Raw genomic sequence first — 19,094 nt, 5'->3', positions numbered from 1 at the left:
TCCTCCCCCCCCCTCCCACCCCCCCCCTCCCTCCCCCCCCACCCCCTCTCCCTCCCCCCCACCCCCCCCCTCCCTCCCCCTCCCTCCCCCCACCCCCCTCCCTCCCACCCCCCTCCCCCCTCCCCCCCCCCCTCCCACCCCCCCCCCCTCCCTCCCCCCCCCACCCCCCTCCCTCCGTCCCCCCCACCCCCCCCTCCCTCTCCCCCAACCCCCCCCCCCCCCACCCCTGCCCCCCCGCCCTCCCACCCCCCCCTCCCAAGTCCCTCCCCCCCTCCCGGGACCCCTCCTCCGGAGGAGGCCCCTCCCCCAACTCCCCCCCGGCCCCCCCAGCCCCGGGGTCGCTCTCGGCAATGGACACCGCCAGCTCTGCACATCTGCGGCTCTATTGCCGAGAGCGAACCCGCACCCTTTGCCCCCCGCCCAAGGAGCCCCCCCGTGTGATGTCGGGACGGGCCGGAGCCCCGGCGGTGTCGGGCGGTGCTTGTGAACTGCAGGGGGGACCCGCCGAGCGGGCCCGGCCCCGTGGAAAGGGGGATCCAGGGGGGGCGCCGGCTCCGGCCCTCGCGGCTTTATTAAAACCGGCGCCCCAACCCCGCGGCTGCGGGGACACGGCCCGGGGGACAGGGGGACGGACGGCACGGGCGGGGGGGCAAGGACGGAGCGAGGGACGGGGGGGGGGGTCGGGCTGTGCAGGAGGGCAGGGAGGGGGGAGCAGGGGCAGGCAGGGGGGGCCGGGCTGTGCAGGAGGGCAGCGACAGCGGCCGGGGGCAGGCGGCGTGCGGGGACGGGCAGGGCGGAGGGGCGGGAAGGAGGGCAGGGCGGGTCGGGCTGTGCAGCAGGGGCCGGAGGGGGAGCGGGGCCAGGCCGGCTGGGCCAGGCCGGCTGGGGGACCAGGGAGGGTGGAGGGGGTCGGGCTGCCCCTGCGGGGCAGGGAGGGGGGCGCCGGGCACGAGCGGGTTGGGGAGGGAGGGAGGGGGGGGGCTAGGGGGGAGAGGGGAGGGGGGGGGGTTTGGGGGGGGGGGAGGGTGTGGGGGGTAGGGGGGGGGGAGGAAGGAAGGGGGACGAAGGAACGGGAACAAAGTAAAAGAAAAGGGAAAAGCAAAAGCAAAGAAAAAGAGCCGCGGCAGCGAGAGGCTCCCGCGGCGCTGCTGCCTCCCCGCGCACTGCCCGAGCAAATGGCAGCGAGGCCGAGTTGCGGCGCTTAAATACCCCCGCCCCGACCCGCCCCCTGCCCGTCCCCGCCCCGCGCACCTGGACGGGCCCCGCCTCGCACACCTGTGCGGGCCCCGCTCCGCCCCGGCCCCGCCCCGCCCGCGCCGTTTAAAAGCCGGCAGAGCCGCGCTCGCCCCCGCGTTTGTGGAAGAAGCTCGTACCGGGATGCTGCGGGAGCGATCGGCGCATCGGAGGACCGAGGGTGGCGATGGAGCTCGGCAGGAGGATCGGGACAAGGAGCAGGGCCAGGACCGGGACCGCGACCGGGACCGCGACCGGAGGACCGAGGTTGGCTTGGGGCTGGGATGGGGCTCGGCATCCGGACGAGAACCAGGATCGGTGCCGGGCTCATCCCAGTCCGGCCTCGCCGCCTGTGCTCCCGGCATCGCGGGCGAGAAGAGCCGCTCCGGGCCGGGCGCTGGGGCCGATCGCGGCGGGGCCGCTCGGGCCGGGGCTCTGCCGGGGCCCGGTCGGGGGAGAACGGCGGCGCTTTCCTCGGGCAGACGCGGAGCCGGGGCTGGGACCGGCCGGGGCGCGGGGACACGCCGGGCCGACCCCCGGGACCCCCGAGGGCGGGTGTCGCCCGCACCCCCCGCGGGATCGGAGCTACCCCCGCTCGGGCAACCCCCGAGGCCACCGCACCCCCCCCCCCCACCGAAGAACATCGCCCGCCTCCCCATTCGCCGCGGCCGCGGGGGGTTCCCGATGCAGTGCCCACAGGGAACGAGGGGTCTGGGGGCCCGCTGGGGCTCCGGCCACGGGCCCGCTCCGGCCGCGGGGAGCCGGGGCCCTGCCGGGGCAGGGAAGAACGGGGGCAGCCGCTCCCTCGTTCCTCCCGTGCTCCGGGACCCCCGAGCAGAGCTGCCCGTCTGTCCCCGTGTCCCTGTGTCTGTCCTCAGGCGGCCCCAGGAGCTGGCACTGACCGTGCCGCGGCTCGGGCACAGGCTGCTCCCGGCTCTGCCTGCGGAACTTCGGGAATTGCCCACAGCAGTTCTTTGCCCTGCCCTCCCGAATGGGCAGCTCATCTGACACCTGCCAGGTGACAGCTGAGGCTCTCCTTTCCCTCCCCCGCTTTCACTGCAACTCGCACCCTCCAGGGGCAAACCCTCCGGTTTTTAAAAATCCCATTGAAACGTTTCATCTTTAATTGCAGACAGGGAAGGTCCTGCCTGGGAGGGAAACGGCTACAGGAGAGGAAACCAAGAAACGCTCCAACCAGACGGTGCTGCGCGAGTCAAAAGAGGGGCAAGACCGCAGAGAAATCGAGTCAGGAAATGCGCTTTTATTAGATCTCTGCACGAGCCCTTCACAGCCACGGGCGGAGGGAGCGCGGCCGGCTGGGCTGTGCCCGGCTGGGGACGGGCACCAATTCATCACTGCCCTGCTCAGGGAGGTTTTCTGGCCCCGTCCGGGATTCACCCAACGGCTGCAAAGGTGCTCGTGCCACGTCCGAGCTCATTTCCAGGGATAAAGGAGCCAAAGGAGTCCGGAGGGTTCCCTCGCTCCGAGGCAAAGGCGTTGGTTGAGTGTCGCCGCCTGGTTCCTCCTGCGGGGGGGCGTCTCCTCCAGGTGAGCCTTCGGATCCCAAAATGCCGGGGGGGGCTCAGGTCGGGGCCGCTTTTCGGGCCCGGAGCTGGACGGAGCCCTCGGCGGCTCCTGCTTCCCACCAGGAACGTTCTCGGGGCTCCCTGGGCAGTCCCAGCTGGGCAGGGAACGCGGGCCGGGAGGAGGCCGGAGCGACAGAGAGTGACCCAGCCCTGCTTGGGCTTCCTATCGCCAGGGGATGGATGAGCTGTGCCCTGGAGCTGTGCCCCACAGCCCCCGTGGGGTGGGCACGGGGAAAGGGCTGCCCGCGGCTCCTCAGCCGGATGTGCATCCCTTTCCTCGGGGAAAAGAACTCCCCGGGGCCGCTCCCGAGGCTCCCAAGGGACAGCGGCTTCCCGCCCGGACAGACGTCCTCGCCCGTGCTCAGGGGCTGCCTCGCCCCGGGCCGGGAGCGCGTCCGGCCCCCGCCTTCTCCTGGGCCAACACATCCCCTGGAGCCCGGCCCGGGGCGGAAAACCGGCCCAATTCCAGGGAACTCGCTCAAGTCCCCCCAGGGACACCAGCGGGGCCGGGGTAGGAGGGTTATAAACAGCAAAGTCTGGGCAACATCAACCTGTCCTTGTCCCGATCCCGCTCAGCAAACCTGGAACCGTGGCTGCTTCCTGGCAAACCTGGCCTTAAAGCAGCAGCTCTGCAGGGGAATATCCGGGCTCCAGGAGGCACTGGGAGGCTGTTCCAGCAGGAATTCGCCATGGAATTGCGGGCTGTAGGTAGAATTCATCCAAACCTGCAAAGCTGAGACCGGAACCCAAACCTGGGCCCCCCGCAAAGAACAATCTTTGTGCTGCCCTGTCGGCCAAAGCCGCTGCACTGAGAGATCTTGGCAGCCTGAGGGAGGGCATTCTCTCCATGCCAGCAACCAGCATCTTCCCAGGGGACAATCCAAGTCCCAACCAACTCCTTTGGCCTTTCCACAGGGACAGTCACCCTTATTTGGTCCTGCTCTCCCACGGTTCATTTTGGGGGATCCATTTGTGCTGGTTTACGTTCCACGACTCCACCCACAGCTGGAGATTTGGGGCTGTGCTTCTCTACTCCCAGCAGGTTCCCTAAGGAGCCAGATACTCCAACAATCCCCTCGTTTGACTTTCTAGGTGAATTCCACACAAGCCAGTCCCCCATTCCCTATCCAGGCTGGGAGTGCTCGTGCCCTTGGCACAGTTGGCTCTGGCTGCGCAGGAACTGAGAGCAGGACATGGGGCAGAGTGGATCAGCTGCCCAGGGAACATCCAGGAGATGAAGCTACGGGATCCTCATTCCAATCAAGGGAACACATTCTGTCTCTGGCAGGAGCCGGGAGCCAAAGCAGATCCCTCCTGGCCAGGCTGGGGGGCAGCAGTTGGATCCACTCTGGGGGAAAGCCCCTGTGCCTGCCAGGAGCTCTGACTCTGTTTGTCCTGCAAGTTCCTGATCAGTGTCAGGGCCACTGGGAGGGATTCAGAATCCCAAGAAATCCCAAATCCTACCGCAGGATTCAATCAAAGGAAGAAAGTCATTCTTGTCATAGAAACCTTAAAAACCTGTCAAAAATTCTACGACACCGATACTGGGATTCCCAGGATCCTTATTAGTGCTCTTGGTTCCGTTTTAATGTATCTTTAGTCCCTCAGTGAGCAGCTTGGAGAACTTCCCCTGGGATTTAGAGGCTGAGCAGGGTTTGCTTTGGATTGCCTTGCACCTCTGGCCCCAGCTGCTGCAAACACAACTGGGGCCAATGTGGTTAAACACACTTTCCTACACAAACAGTTGCTGTATCCCCTAGAAATTACCCCAAGGTTGCAGATAAAAATGTCACCTCTGTCTCTCCTAAGTCACCCCAGGTTTTCCCAACTGGGAGCTGCAAGGAGGTTGTACATTCAAAGGCAGAAAGAGAAGATCTGTCAGCAAAAGGCACAAAGAAGGGGACAGGTTTCAGAAAACATTTCTGCAATCTAATGAATAACTCTTTCCAGTTTGTCAGGGAGAAGGACAGGAACTCACAGCCACCAAGGCCTGACAGTCCCCTGCAGCCAGAGCTCAGCACACACCCAGAGAGGCAATTCCAGCATCTAAAAGAAAAAAAAAGAAGAAAAAAGTGATTTATTTTGGTTTAAAGTTACTTTAAGTTGTTCCAAGCAAAGCAAGCCTTGCTCTGGTTTCAGTTGGGTGAACAGTGAGCGCTGGGCACAGGGCACGTCATTAATGCCCAGGGGATGGGGCTTTGTGGGGGAAGAGCAGCTGATAGAGTTGCCCAGTCCAATTCCTGCCCCAGGCCTGATGGCCCAGGACAAACCCTCTGGCAGGCAGTGGGTTTGTTCCCTCTCATGGTCTGTGCCCAGTGTGTCCCTGTGGGCAGTGCCAGGCTGGGCACAGGCACACGCAGCTGGCAGCACTCTCTGCCCCAAAGACACTTCTGGCCTCCTTGGAAACTGCCTCTGACACTTGGATTTCTCCAGGAGAAATTAAGGAATTGCTCGTGGCAGTTTGGAGATTAAGTTCTCCCAAAGGGAAGGAAAGAACAAATATTCCTGTCAGAGCCCTTGGGATCTACTGGGCTGAATTGGGAAGGGCCCCTTATCTGCAGTGCAAATACAGGACAACCACAAACACAAAGCCCAGCCTGTCCAGTGGGGTGTGAAAGCACCACTGGGACAAACCTCCACTCTCCTGATTCTTTCCAGGGGCTGCTCCAATCCAGCTCTGAAGCTGCCAAGCCCAAACTGTCCCCATTGCTTTGGAACAACAGGATCTTCCCAGGGGTGATGCATTGGAAGCACAGCCCTCATTCTCACCCTCCACACGCTCCCAGGCTCACCCCAAATTCAGGACAAGGGGCCAAAGGCCCCTCGGGCCGGGGCTCTCTCTGTCTCTGCGGGCTCAGGGACTGCAGCCACCAGGGCCCTCCAGCACGGACAGCCTGGACCCAGAGCAGATCCCTGGGCATCAGCAGCGTCCTGGGCACACCTGGAGACAGAAACCATCAGCCTCTGGGATAGCACTTCATTGCCAGCACACACAGCCTGCCACATTTAGGGGGGCAGCTCTGGCACCACAAAGCCCAGTCTGACCCAGTTCTCCTGGGCACCAACACGGACTCCACAAACCCACCAGAATGAGAATGTTCTGCTGCTTTGACAAACTTCAGCCCAGCCTTGCAAACCTCAGTCCCTGCAGCTCCTGCTCTCCAGAGCCCCGTTCAGGGCTGGCTCCAGTTCCGTGGAGAACCTGCCCCAGCCCCACTCTGGGCCAGCCTGAGCAGAAGCCACTGGGCTGCACAAGGAAGAACCCTCCCCTGGCTGCTGCAGCTGGAGGGAGATCCAGCTCCCAATGGAATCCTGGGAACAGCCTCCCAGAGGGTCTCTCCCCAGCCCTTGGCAGTGGCTCAGGATGGCAGCAGCTCCAGTGCCAGCTGGGTCCCTGCACGAGTCCTTGTCCCAGCCCTGCCACACGGACACACACGGGAGACACCCACGGGCACACAGGCCTTGCTTGCACAATTCCTCACCCACAGCTGAGGGAAAGCCACACAATATTAAGAAATACCCTGTGCTGAGAGCACTCATCACTCCAGTCCATCAGGAGTTGGAAGGCCCGAGTCAGTGGGGGAAAAAACCCTAAACAGACCAAACCACCCCAAATTTCCAAATAAAAACACCCTGCTTCCTTAACAGGAGCACACCAAACTCATTGAAGGCAGAGAGGAAATTACAAACAAACAAAGACCTAAAAAGATGCTTTGCACTGATACACTCTCTGGTTGATCATTCCAAAGGAAATTCTACAAAAATCAGAAGCAAGTACCAATTCTTTGTCCTCTGTTGAAAATTAACAACTTGAGGGGCTGGACATGTCCAGGGAGGGTTCAGGGTCTGGTGGGTCCTTTATGGCTGATCCCGACCGGCCCAGGCCAAACCCAACCACCCCCATGGCTGCTCCATCCCAGACCTGGGGGCAACATTCAGACAGTTTGGAAACACTCCCCTTCCCTGCTACTCCCTCCTTCCTCACACATCCAGTGCCCAGGGAGCAAATGCCAACACCAGGAGGAGAGAAACGTGTCCCTGTGACTTACCCCACCCCACGGGCAGCACCAGGAGCCCCCAGCCCGGCCGGCGGGGCTGCAGCCTCTTGCCTTTGGCTGCTCCCAGCCCAGGGCACTGGGCAGAGCTGGGCTGGAGCAGGGCTTTGGCCTGGCCTGGAAGAGAGGAGAACAAGGCAATTAAGGGCACTGGGCAAGTCAAAGGCTCCTGCCCTTCACCCTTCTCTTCAATTGCTCACTAGAGAGTTTTAGCCATGAAAATCCAGGGGAAACACCAAATAAAATGGGAACTTTCCAGCATTTTCATTCCTATCTCTTTCAGGCACTAAAAGGAGGCTCATCTTTCTTACTGCATTCCTTGCCCCATTTGAACAGAACCCTTTTCATTCCAAACTCCCCTTGTGAGTCAGTCAATCCTCGGCCACTGGACTTTGGACAAAGGAAGAGACACCTGGGATGCTGGAGCCCAGGAAATGAGGGAGAGAAACCTGACAGGGAAAGCTTTCAAGGCACTCCAGAACTCAGCAACATGTCCATGCCTTGCCAGCCCACCCCCATTCTGTGCCACCCACCTGAGCTGGGCAGGTGAGGCCAAGGCTCCCCTTCCTCCTGCCAATCACTGTCCCAGCACACGGATCCCACTGCTGGGCAGCACTTGGAAAACTTGGGAAAGGCAGAAGGGAAATGGCACTGCCTGTCAGAAAAGGAGTGTCTGTGAACATCCCTTCTGCACCAATGTAATCCCATCCCTCTGCTCCAATAAACCCAGGGCAGGCAGGTCTCTCCAGCCCATGGAGAACAGGAAGGAGAACTGCAGGAACACAGGCAGGTACAGGCAGCTCTGGGCACTGATTCCCTGCAGACCTCTCTGCACTTGGGGCTCTGGGCACTTCAGTTCTAAGGAATGGGGGGGCAGCAGCCCAGGAATGCCCCTCAGAACCAGGGGCCTGGGCAGCTGGAGATTAGAGGAGGGGAGTTGTGAGGGGAGACACAGAGAGAGAACAGGAACAGGGGTTGTTTGGGAACAGGCTGTGTGTCCAGCAGGGAGGGGAACTGGAAACACGGGAGGCTGGAGGAAGGCAGGGGGTGAGCACTGGCCTGCCTTGGATGGATCCTTTTTCCCTTGGCTCAGGGGCCTCAGCTCCACCCTCGCTGAGAGCAGCAGGGAACTGCTGCAGGGGAAGAGTTCATTTAGGCACAAGCCAGTGATGTAGCCACGGGGGCAGGGGAAGAGGGGAGAGGAACTGACACCAAAATGACACAGTCACCACGGAAAGGGACTTTATTGAGCTGCAACACAACCACAGTCACAGCAGGCCAGGGCAGGAGGTACCCACAGGACCACCAGCACAGCAGCTGGGCTTGCAGGAACACCATCTTCTCAAGGGATGGAGCCAGGGGCTGACAGTTGGGATCCAGCCTAGGGGGATGGAGAGCACTCAGGCATCAGGGCTCTTCTTGCCGCAGCTGGACCAGCTCAGTGTCCCTGCAGAAAGAGAAGACAATGATCCTTTCTGAAACCAGAACCTCCCCCCCTTTGCTTTCCCATTCCAGGTTTGGTTCTCTACACAACTGAGGCCCTTCCAGGCCTTGCCAAGTGGCAGCCAAGGAATCCAACCCAAGAACCTGCCAGGGAGCAACGTCTGTGCCACAGCAACATCATTCCAGGCCTCTCCCTGACAACCCTCTGCTTCTCCCAAGAGCTCCAGGGGCAACACAACTTACCCTGAAGGCACAAAGGCTCCTTTTGGGAGCACCACAAGCCATCTCTTCTGTAGCACTAGAATTCCATCTCCTGGACAAGCTGGGAAAACAGGGAAGAAAACCAGGCCCTTAGAGGTCAATTGAGGGCATCTCTTCATCCAACAGCAGCTCCAAGAAAGGTACTGCGTCAACACCTCACCAAAGACACAGGAGAACAAGGAGCTACACTCCTTCTATTGTGTTAAGGACTGATGAAGTTGGACCTGTGTCTGACCAGGACATGTGCAAACCAAATGCTGGGGACTGGAACACACACCTGGCACTCCTGCAGCTCTCACAGTCACATTCCAGAGAAAACAGCCAATTGGACCCTCACTGCTCATTTCTTAATCCCAATCCCACACTTCCTTTGCACTTGGAGCACCACTTTTATCACCCAATGACAGCCCATTAGAGAGCTCCCTGTCTAGCAGGGACAGGGACCCCTGGGATACTCTCAGCAATGCCTGAATCCATGGCAGGGACCTTGCTTTGAGCTCCCCAGGGCCGGGCACCCCGAGGATCTCCCCGAATAATCCTTTCGGTGCGCGCTGGAGTCCTCGGGGTGCCCCAACCCGGGGGGCACCAACAGCACTGTCCCTCCAGGGGCCCAATTTGGTCCTAAACTGCAGGGGGATCTTGCCTGTGTCCCAGACTGGTCCGGGGATCTGAGGCCCTTCCCGAGAAAATCTCGGTGCCGGCGTGAAGGGCCAGAGATCCCTTGGAGCCACGGGAGAGCAGGCACAGAGTCCCTCCTGGGGGCCAATTCTGCTGCCTGAAATCAGCTCTTCAAAGAAGTTTCAAATACTCAGCTGGTGAGTTTTAGAAGCGAGGCACTCCTTGCTTACAACACCCTGCCATGATCCCAGCCCCACGGGTGTCCTGGCAATCAGATCCCAAAGGGCACACACAGGTATCTCCACTGCAGCTGATGGGAGGGGTCACCATTACAGGAGGGTTCATTTTCCTTCCCTGCATTCCTGTTCCACATTCAGGACATTTTCCAACACTTATTACCATACACACCTACCCTTATAAGGTTTCCAAGGGGCTTCACCGAAAGACTTCCCAGGTCTTCTCTGCCTGGAGCCCTCAAAGTCCTCAGTGCCTGCCTTAGGAACCTCAACACAACTCACCTGCTTACACAGGAACTTGGTGCTGCTTGGCTGCTGCCTCAGTTCCCTTCTTCCTTCTTTCTTCACCTCCCTTGGTTGGTCCCTTTCAATCCCTTGGCTCAGCTCTGGGGAGTTTCCAGGCTCCATCCCACTGCAAAAAGGATTAGCCCTTGTTACATCTCAACACTCAGATATCATTCCCCCTTTTTCTTGGCACTTGACAACTAGGCCAGTGTCTCATTATTTAAAGCAGAGTTTGACTCCTCAGCGAAAACAACTGACAGCCCTGAATCCTAACACAGGCTGAGACACAAACACGGATGGGAACTCTGAAGGATCCACTTTGTGCTGCTCACCAATCAAAAGGAGCTTTCTGAACTCAAGAAGAGACCCAACGTCCTTTTTCTGCAACTTTTCCTGCTATCAATGTGACCCACAAGACCTGCAAAGGCCCTTCCCACTTCCCCTGCAGGGCTGGCAGTGCCACCACTGGACACGGCCCCAGTGGCTGGGCAGGAACGGAGGGGCTGGGGCGTCCAATCCATCGGCCCAGGCGGCACCAGGAGTTCCTGCAGTTCCTGAGGGGAGAGCCTCAAGACAACAAAGAACTATGAAGATCATTTGAAACTTCAATAGTTATATCTCCTGGAATATGGGGAGTTGGACAAGGCCTACTGGGGCAACAAGGACACACTCAAGGCTGTCTATTCAAAGGATCTACCAGCACTCAAAAGCTATCACTGTCCTTCTGTCAGGGGGAACTCAGCAAACTCTCTTTGCCAAGAGCCTCCAGGAGGATTTCCAGCTTTTGGGGCTCTCTTTTAACCATTTTTCCCATCACTGTAGCTGGGACTGTCACATGCCCTACAGAGGGAACAGCCCACAAAGTTCACTTGCAGGGATGCCATTAACTCAAAGTCCCTTGTCAGGGGGTCACTGCACACCTTGGCCTTTCTTTGCCCTCCCCACCAAAGATGCTTTCAACAGTTCTGACACATCTGGCAGACCCAGAGCTCTCCTCAGGGAAGGCTTCAGCTGCTTAAAGGCTGCCCTTGCACCATCTAGACAAGGCAGGAAATTCTTACAGGCTGTTCTTAAAAGTTGCCCTAACAGTCTTACCACACATCCAGAGGGAGCAATCCAGAGTCCAGCCCGTCCCACCATTCCCAGCAAGGCAGTTCAGGGGCTGGCTGGGGCTCAGGGAGGAGTCACGGGGCTTCTCTACTTCCTGCCCGCGTGCCCAAATTTCTCCTGTAAAAGCAAAGGTTTCTTGGCTTTCCTTGCTCAAGCAGAGGCAGCAAAGGCCATCTTTGCAATCTAATACTGGAAACTACTCCAGGTTGTCATTTCAGGGGGTTCTCTCAGGTCCTGCACTAATCAATGCCCTTGGCCATTGGTTTTCTTGGCAGGTTCTGGCATTCACCTTCTACAGGCAAACCAGGAGGAGCAAATTCAGCTGTTCCTGCAACCAATCCAAGCTGGCATTCTGATTTTAAAGGATACTGGCTTGGCCTTACCAGGAGAGATCCCAAAGTAGGGGTAATACCTACAGGTTCTGCCCTCTTCCACTCTCCTGCAGTTCCACTGGCCCACACCACAGGAACAACTGCAGCTGCCACTTCAGTCGGGACCTTGCTGCTGACAGGAGTTATTCCCTGCACAACAAGAGCTGCTGCTTGGACACATTCACTTTCAGCAGTTACAGTGCCAATAGCCCCATTTTCAATTGCATTTTTACCTCAACTTCTCCAGTCCATCTCTTCCTAGCACAGGTTTGGGCGAGTTTGGCAAATAGAGAAACTGAGGATTAACCAATATTTTCCCAGGTTAATCCTTAAAACACCAATCACCTTAACACTGCCAGTCCTTCATTCTCCCTCTTTTGTGTGAAGGACTGAGGAAGTTGGACCTGTGTCTGACCAGGACATGTGCAAACCAAATGCTGGGGACTGGAACACACACCTGGCACTCCTGCAGCTCTCACAGTCACATTCAAGAGAAAACAGCCAATTGGACCCTCACTGCTCAGTTCTTAATCCCAATCCCACACTTCTCTGGCACTTGGAGCACCACTTTTATCACCCAATTACAGCCCATTAGAGAGCTCCCTGTCTAGCAGGGACAGGGACCCCTGGGATACTCTCAGCAATGCCTGAATCCATGGCAGGGACCTTGCTTTGAGCTCCCCAGGGCCGGGCACCCCGAGGACCTCCCCGAATAATCCTTTCGGTGCGCGCTGGAGTCCTCGGGGTGCCCCAACCCGGGGGGCACCAACAGCACTGTCCCTCCAGGGGGCCAATTTGGTCCCAAAAGGCAGGGGGATCTTGCCTGTGTCCCAGACTGGTCCGGGGATCTGAGGCCCTTCCCGAGAAAATCTCGGTGCCGGCGTGAAGGGCCAGAGATCCCTTGGAGCCACGGGAGAGCAGGCACAGAGTCCCTCCTGGGGGCCAGTTCTGCTGCCTGAAATCAGCTCTTCAAAGAAGCCTCTAAGGCTCAGCTGGTGAGTTTTAGAAGCCAGGCATTCCCTGCTTACAACACCCTGCCATGATCCCAGCCCCACGGGTGTCCTGGCAATCAGCTCCCAAAGGGCACACGGAGGGGTCTCCACTGCAGCTGATGGGAGGGGTCACCATTACAGGAGGGTTCATTTTCCTTCCCTGCATTCCTGTTCCACATTCAGGACATTTTCCAACACTCATTACCATACACACCTACCCTTATAAGGTTTCCAAGGGGCTTCACCGAGAGGCTTCCCAGGTCATCTCTGTCTGGAGCCCTCAAAGTCCTCAGTGCCTGCCTGAGGAATCTCAACACAACTCACCTGCTTACACAGCAACTTCGTGCTGCTTGGCTGATGCCTCAGTTCCTTCTTCCTTGTTTCTTCACCTCCTTTAGTTGGTCCCTTTAAATCCCATGGCTCAGCTCTTGGGAGTTTCCAGGCTACATCCCACTGCAAAAAGGATTAGCTCTTGTTACATCTCAACACTCAGATATCATTCCCCCTTTTTTCTTGACACTTGCCCATCAGGCCAGTGTCTCATTATTTAAAGCATAGTTTGACTCCTCAATGACAACTGACAACCCTGAATCCTAACACAGGCTGAGACACAAACACGGATGGGAACTCTGAAGGATCCACTTTGTGCTGCTCACCAATCAAAAGCAGCTTTCTGAACTCAAGAATAACATACCCCAGGTCCTTTTTCTGCAACATCAACTGCTATAAATGTGATCCACAAGACCTGCAAAGGCCCTTCCCACTTCCCCTGCAGGGCTGGCAGTGCCACCACTCGACACGGCCCCAGTGGCTGGGCAGGAACGGAGGGGCTGGGGCGTCCAATCCATCGGCCCAGGCGGCACCAGGAGTTCCTGCAGTTCCTGCAGGGGAGAGCCTCAAGCCAACAAAGGATTAGGAACATCATTTTTTCCTTTAATAGGTATATCTGCTGGAATATGGGGAGTTGGACAAGGCCTACTGGGGCAACAAGGACACACTCAAGGCTGTCTATTAAAAGGATCTACCAGCACTCAAAAGCTATCACTGTCCTTCTGTCAGGGGGAACTCAGCAAACTCTGTTTGCCAAGAGCCTCCTGGAGGATCTCCAGCTTTTGGGGCTCTCTGTTAACTATTTCTCCCATCACTGTAGCTGGGACTGTCACCTGCACTGCAGGGGGAACAGCCCACACAGTTCACTTGCAGGGATGCCATTAACTGAAAGTCCTTTCTCAGAGGGGTCACTGCACACCTTGGCCTTTCTTTGCCCTCCCCACCAAAGATGCTGCCAACAGTTCTGACACATCTGGCAGACCCAGAGCTCTCCTCAGGGAATGCTGCAGCTGCTTAAAGGCTGCCCTTGCACCATCCAGCCAAGGCAGCAAATTCTTACAGGCTGTTGGAAAAGCTGGCATAACAGTCTTACCACACATCCAGAGGGAGCAATCCAGAGTCCAGCCCGTCCCACCATTCCCAGGAAGGCAGTTCAGGGGCTGTCTGGGGCTCAGGGAGGAGTCACGGGGCTTCTCTTCTTCCTTCCCGCTTGCCCAATTTTCTCCTGCAAAAGCAAAGGTTTCTTGGCTTTCCTTGCTCAAGGAGATGCAGCAAAGGCTATTTTTGCAATCTAATACTGGAAACCATTTGAGGTTGTCATTTCAGGGGGTTCTCTCAGGTCCTGCACTAATCAATCCCCTTGGCCATTGGTTTTCTTGGCAGGTTCTTGCAGTGACATCCTGCAAGCAAACCAGGAGGAAGAGTAAATTTAGCTGTTCCTGCAACCAATCCAAGCTGCCATTCTGATTTTAAAGAATACTGGCTTGGCCTTACCAGGAGAGATCCCAGATTATAGGTAATAGGTTCTGCCCTCTTCCACTCTCCTGCAGTTCCACTGGCCCACACCACAGGAACAACTGCAGCTGCCACTTCAGGCGGGACCTTGCTGCTGACAGGAGCTATTCCCAGCACAACAAGAGCTGCTGCTTTGAAACATTTAGTTTTAGGAATTACAGTTTCAATATCTCCAGTTTTCAACTGCATTTCTGCCTCAACTTCTCCCATCAATCTCTTCCTAACAGAGGCTGGGGGAGTTTGGCAAACAGAGAAACTGAGGAACTACCCAGTGTTTTCCCAGTTTAACCCCTGACACGCGAATCACCAAAGACACTGCCAGTCCTTAATTCTCCCTCTATTGTGTGAAGGACTCAGGAAGTTGGACCTGTGTCTGACCAGGACATCTGCAAACCCAATGCGGGGGACTGGAACACACACCTGGCACTCCTGCAGCTCTCACCATTACAGTCAAGAGAAAACAGCCAATTGGACCCTCACTGCTCATTTCTTAATCCCAATCCCACACTTCTTTGGCACTTGCAGCACCACTTTTATCACCCAGTTACAGCCCATTAGAGAGCTCCATGTCTAGCAGGGACAGGGACCCCTGGGATACTCTCAGCAATGCCTGAATCCATGGCAGGGACCTTGCTTTGAGCTCCCCAGGGCCGGGCACCCCGAGGATCTCCCCGAATAATCCTTTCGGTGCGCGCTGGAGTCCTCGGGGTGCCCCAACCCGGGGGGCACCAACAGCACTGTCCCTCCAGGGGGGCCAATTTGGTCCTAAACTGCAGGGGGATCTTGCCTGTGTCCCAGACTGGTCCGGGGATCTGAGGCCCCTCCCGAGAAAATCTCGGTGCCGGCGTGAAGGGCCAGAGATCCCTTGGAGCCACGGGAGAGCAGGCACAGAGTCCCTCCTGGGGGCCAATTCTGCTGCCTGAAATCAGCTCTTCAAAGAAGTTTCAAATACTCAGCTGGTGAGTTTTCCAAGCCAGGCATTCCCTGCTTACAACACCCTGCCATGATCCCAGCCCCACGGGTGTCCTGGCAATCAGCTCCCAAAGGGCACACAGAGGGGTCTCCACTGCAGCTGAAGGGAGGGGTCAGCACTACTTGAGGGTTCATTTTTCTTCCCTGCTTTCGTATTCCATACTCAGGCCATTTTCCAGCACTCATTACCATACACACCTACCCTTATAAGGCTTCACCATGGCCTTCCCAGGTCTTCCCTGTCTGGAGCCCTCAAAGTCCTCAGGGCCTGCCTTAGGAACCTCAACACAACTCACCTGCTTACACAGCAACTTGGTGCTGCTTGCCTGCTGCCTCAGTTCCCTTCTTCCTTCTTTCTTCACCTCCCTTGGTTGGTCCCTTTAAATCCCTTGGCTCAGCTCTGGGGAGTTTCCAGGCTCCATCCCACTGCAAAAAGGATCAGCTCTTGTTACATCTCAACACTCAGATATCATTCCCCCTTTTTCTTGGCACTTGACAACTAGGCCAGTGTCTCATTATTTAAAACATTGTTTGACTCCTCAGTGACAACAACTGACAGCCCTGAATCCTAACACAGGCTGAGACAAAAACACGGATGGGAACTCTGAAGGATCCACTTTGTGCTGCTCACCAATCAAAAGGAGCTTTCTGAACTCAAGAATTACATACCCCAGGTCCTTTTTCTGCAACTTCAGCTGCTATCAGTGTGATCAAATAGACCTGGAAAGGCCCTTCCCACTTCCCCTGCAGGGCTGGCAGTGCCACCACTCGACACGGCCCCATGGGCTGGGCAGGAACGGAGGGGCTGGGGCGTCCAATCCATCGGCCCAGGCGGCACCAGGAGTTCCTGCAGTTCCTGAGGGGAGAGCCTCAAGCCAACAAAGGATTAGGAAGAGCATTTTAAACATTAATATGTATATCTGCTGGAAGATGAGGAGTTGGACAAGGCCTACTGGGGCAACAAGGACACACTCAAGGCTATCTTTTCAAAGGATCTACCAGCACTCAAAAGCTGTCACTGTCCTTCTGTCAAGGGGGAACTCAGGAAACTCTGTTTGCCAAGAGCCTCCAGGAGGATTTCCAGCTTTTGGAGCTCTCTTTTAACCTTTTTTCCCATCACTATAGCTGGGACTATCACCTGCCCTACAGGGGGAACAGCCCACAAAGTTGGCTGCACACCTTGGCCTTTCTTTGCCCTCCCCACCAAAGATGCTGCCAACAGTTCTGACACATCTGGCAGACCCAGAGCTCTCCTCAGGGAAGGCTTCAGCTGCTTAAAGGCTGCCCTTGCACCATCTAGACAAGGCAGCAAATTCTTACAGGCTGTTGGAAAAGTTACCCTACCAGTCTTACCACACATCCAGAGGGAGCAATCCAGAGTCCAGCCCGTCCCACCATTCCCAGGAAGGCAGTTCATGGGCTGCCTGGAGCTCAGGGAGGAGTCACGGTGCTTCTTTGCTTCCTTCCTGCTTTCCAGATTTTCTCCTGCAAAAGCAAAGGTTTCTTGGCTTTCCTTGCTCAAGGAGATGCAGCAAAGGCCATATTTGTAATCTAATCCAGGAAACTACTCCAGGTTGTCATTTCAGGGGGTTCTCTCAGGTCCTGCACTCATCAATCACCTTGGCCATTGGTTTTCTTGGCAGGTTCTTGCATTCACCTTCTACAAGCAAACCAAGAGGAGCAAATTTAGCTGTTCCTGCAACCAATCCAGTCTGGCATTCTGATTTTAAAGGATACTGGCTTGGCCTTAACCAGGAGAGATCCCAGATTATAGGTAATACCTACAGGTTCTGCCCTCTTCCACTCTCCTGCAATTCCACTGGCCCACACCACAGGAACAACTGCAGCTGCCACTTCAGTGGGGACCTTGCTGCTGACAGGAGTTATTCCCTGCACAACAAGAGCTGCTGCTTGGACACATTTAGTCACAGGAATTACAGTTTCAATAGCCCCAGTTTCCAATTGCATTTCTGCCTCAACTTTTCCACTCTATCTCTTCCTAGCAGAGGTTTGGGTGAGTTTGGCAAAGAGACAAACTGAGGAATCACCCAATGTTTTCCCAGTTTAACCCCTGTCACACCAATCATCTTAACACTGCCAGTCCTTCATTCTCCTTCTCTTGTGTGAAGGACTGAGGAAGTTGGACCTCTGTCTGACCAGGACATCTGCAAACCAAATGGGGGGGACTGGAACACACTCCTGGCACTCCTGCAGCTCTCACCATTACACTCAAGAGAAAACAGCCAATTGGACCCTCACTGCTCATTTCTTAATCCCAATCCCACACTTCTTTGGCACTTGGAGCACCACTTTTATCACCCAATGACAGCCCATTAGAGAGCTCCATGTCTAGCAGGGACAGGGACCCCTGGGATACTCTCAGCAATGCCTGAATCCATGGCAGGGACCTTGCTTTGAGCTCCCCAGGGCCGGGCACCCCGAGGATCTCCCCGAATAATCCTTTCGGTGCGCGCTGGAGTCCTCGGGGTGCCCCAACCCGGGGGCACCAACAGCACTGTCCCTCCAGGGGCCCAATTTGGTACAAAACTGCAGGGGGATCTTGCCTGTGTCCCAGACTGGTCCGGGGATCTGAGGCCCTTCCCGAGAAAATCTCGGTGCCGGCGTGAAGGGCCAGAGATCCCTTGGAGCCACGGGAGAGCAGGCACAGAGTCCCTCCTGGGGGCCAATTCTGCTGCCTGAAATCAGCTCTTCAAGGATATTTCTAAGATTCAGTTGGTAAGTTTTAGAAGCCAGGCATTCCTACATACTAAGGTATTTTAAGAGATTACTGAGTGAAAAAACAAAGTTTTTATCATGGACATCTGACCTCCAACAGTCAGCTCCTTTCCACTTTCAGTACAAAATTATTTTCATGGGATCGTTTAACATCAAGTGCCCAGGAACCCCAGACTGTGCTTTCCAAAACAGAACATAAACAGAGGGAAGGAGCTTTGCACAAGTGTAACACACTCCAGAACACACCTGACTTTAGTTCTACTCTTTGTGTTCACATACAGCAGACAAAAGCTCCAGCAGGAGAGCTGGCACATTACCCATGGTACCCTGAAAGTCCATCTCACAAGGGCTGTAGGAAAATCACAGCTGTACGAGTCCCTTGTGCCTGCAGATGCCTGGGGATCCTCTCCATCCACCTCGTGCTCTCCCAACAGGAGAAAGGGTGACCTCAGGGACACGGTGGCACTCGACATCCTGCTGAGAGAGCAAGGAAACCTTTAGCATAAAACTTGGGAGGAATCCAAAGCTTCCTTTGCTGGGAGCTTTGTGCAACCAAGAAGGGGAAAATTTGCATCTCCTTTGGTGCAGGTGTCAACAGAGGCCAACAGAGCTTTTGCCTTTTTCAGACAACTGTGCCCTTTTGGGCTCCCTGGCAGCTCCAATGGCACCAGAACCCCCTTCCTGCACACCCACGGCTGTCACACACAGGCACCCACACACCTTTGCTCCAGCCCACACGGGGCCAACATTTCCTCATCCAGGACATCCCAAGGGGAGTAATTTTTCTAGAGAGTACAGCAACCACCTTGTCCTTGAAAAAAGGAAACCAGTTCTCCTGGACATTTCTCCAACACTCAAGGTCTTTTGAAGCTGCTCTCATGGCACCAAACCTGCTCGGGGTCTCTCCCAGCTGTTGGCTCTCCGTGGAGTTAACAGGCACACACTCTGTTCCATCCTTCCCCAGCCAAACCCAATTCTCACCGGCAGGACGGGCCCTGCCCTTACCTGCCCAAGCTCCCAGCTCGGCACAGCCGTGGGGACAGAGCAGCTTCCCAAGGCAGCTCCCGCCCGGCAGGAAGCACAACTCGCCACACTCCACCAGCCGCGGGGCACGGACCTGAGCTGAGCCCCAGGGAGGGCACAACTGCACAGAGAAGGAGCAAAAAGCATTAATGCAGCACCGAGAAACTGAGACCACTCCTTGCCTCCTAACCCTGCACGGGGAAAGGCTTTGGGATTCCGAGGCAAACCCTGAGACACCCAGAAAGCAACAGCCCCGCAGCCCTGCCACGGCTCCCCCCGGGGTTACCCGGCAGGTAACGGGCTTACCCGGCCCTCGCTGCCCAGCACA

At 56.7% G+C, this 19,094-nt stretch overlaps 1 long non-coding RNA gene across 6 annotated transcripts in view; it reads right to left on the bottom strand.

Annotated features, from left to right (window-relative positions):
* Positions 1-19,094, bottom strand: part of LOC135416659 (uncharacterized) — a 70,460-nt gene extending 51,366 nt beyond the window's left edge. The window contains exons 1-6 of one of the 6 annotated variants that reach the window (XR_010431650.1): positions 18,749-19,081; positions 17,990-18,220; positions 13,614-13,745; positions 9,715-9,844; positions 8,561-8,630; positions 8,224-8,321 (exon numbers count right to left, since the gene is read on the bottom strand). This is a non-coding gene — a long non-coding RNA (uncharacterized LOC135416659). Of the gene's footprint in view, positions 1-8,223; positions 8,322-8,560; positions 8,631-9,714; positions 9,845-11,077; positions 11,349-12,514; positions 12,644-12,846; positions 13,086-13,613; positions 13,746-17,989; positions 18,221-18,748 lie in introns of those variants that run through there. The other 5 variants (XR_010431649.1, XR_010431651.1, XR_010431652.1 and 2 more) reach the window with 5 other exon arrangements.

The sequence above is a fragment of the Pseudopipra pipra genome, chromosome 6, assembly GCF_036250125.1.
Source record: "Pseudopipra pipra isolate bDixPip1 chromosome 6, bDixPip1.hap1, whole genome shotgun sequence".
NCBI lineage: Eukaryota > Metazoa > Chordata > Aves > Passeriformes > Pipridae > Pseudopipra > Pseudopipra pipra.
The sequence above is the reverse complement of the archived record's forward strand: the minus strand, read 5'-3'. Positions and strand labels throughout refer to the sequence as shown.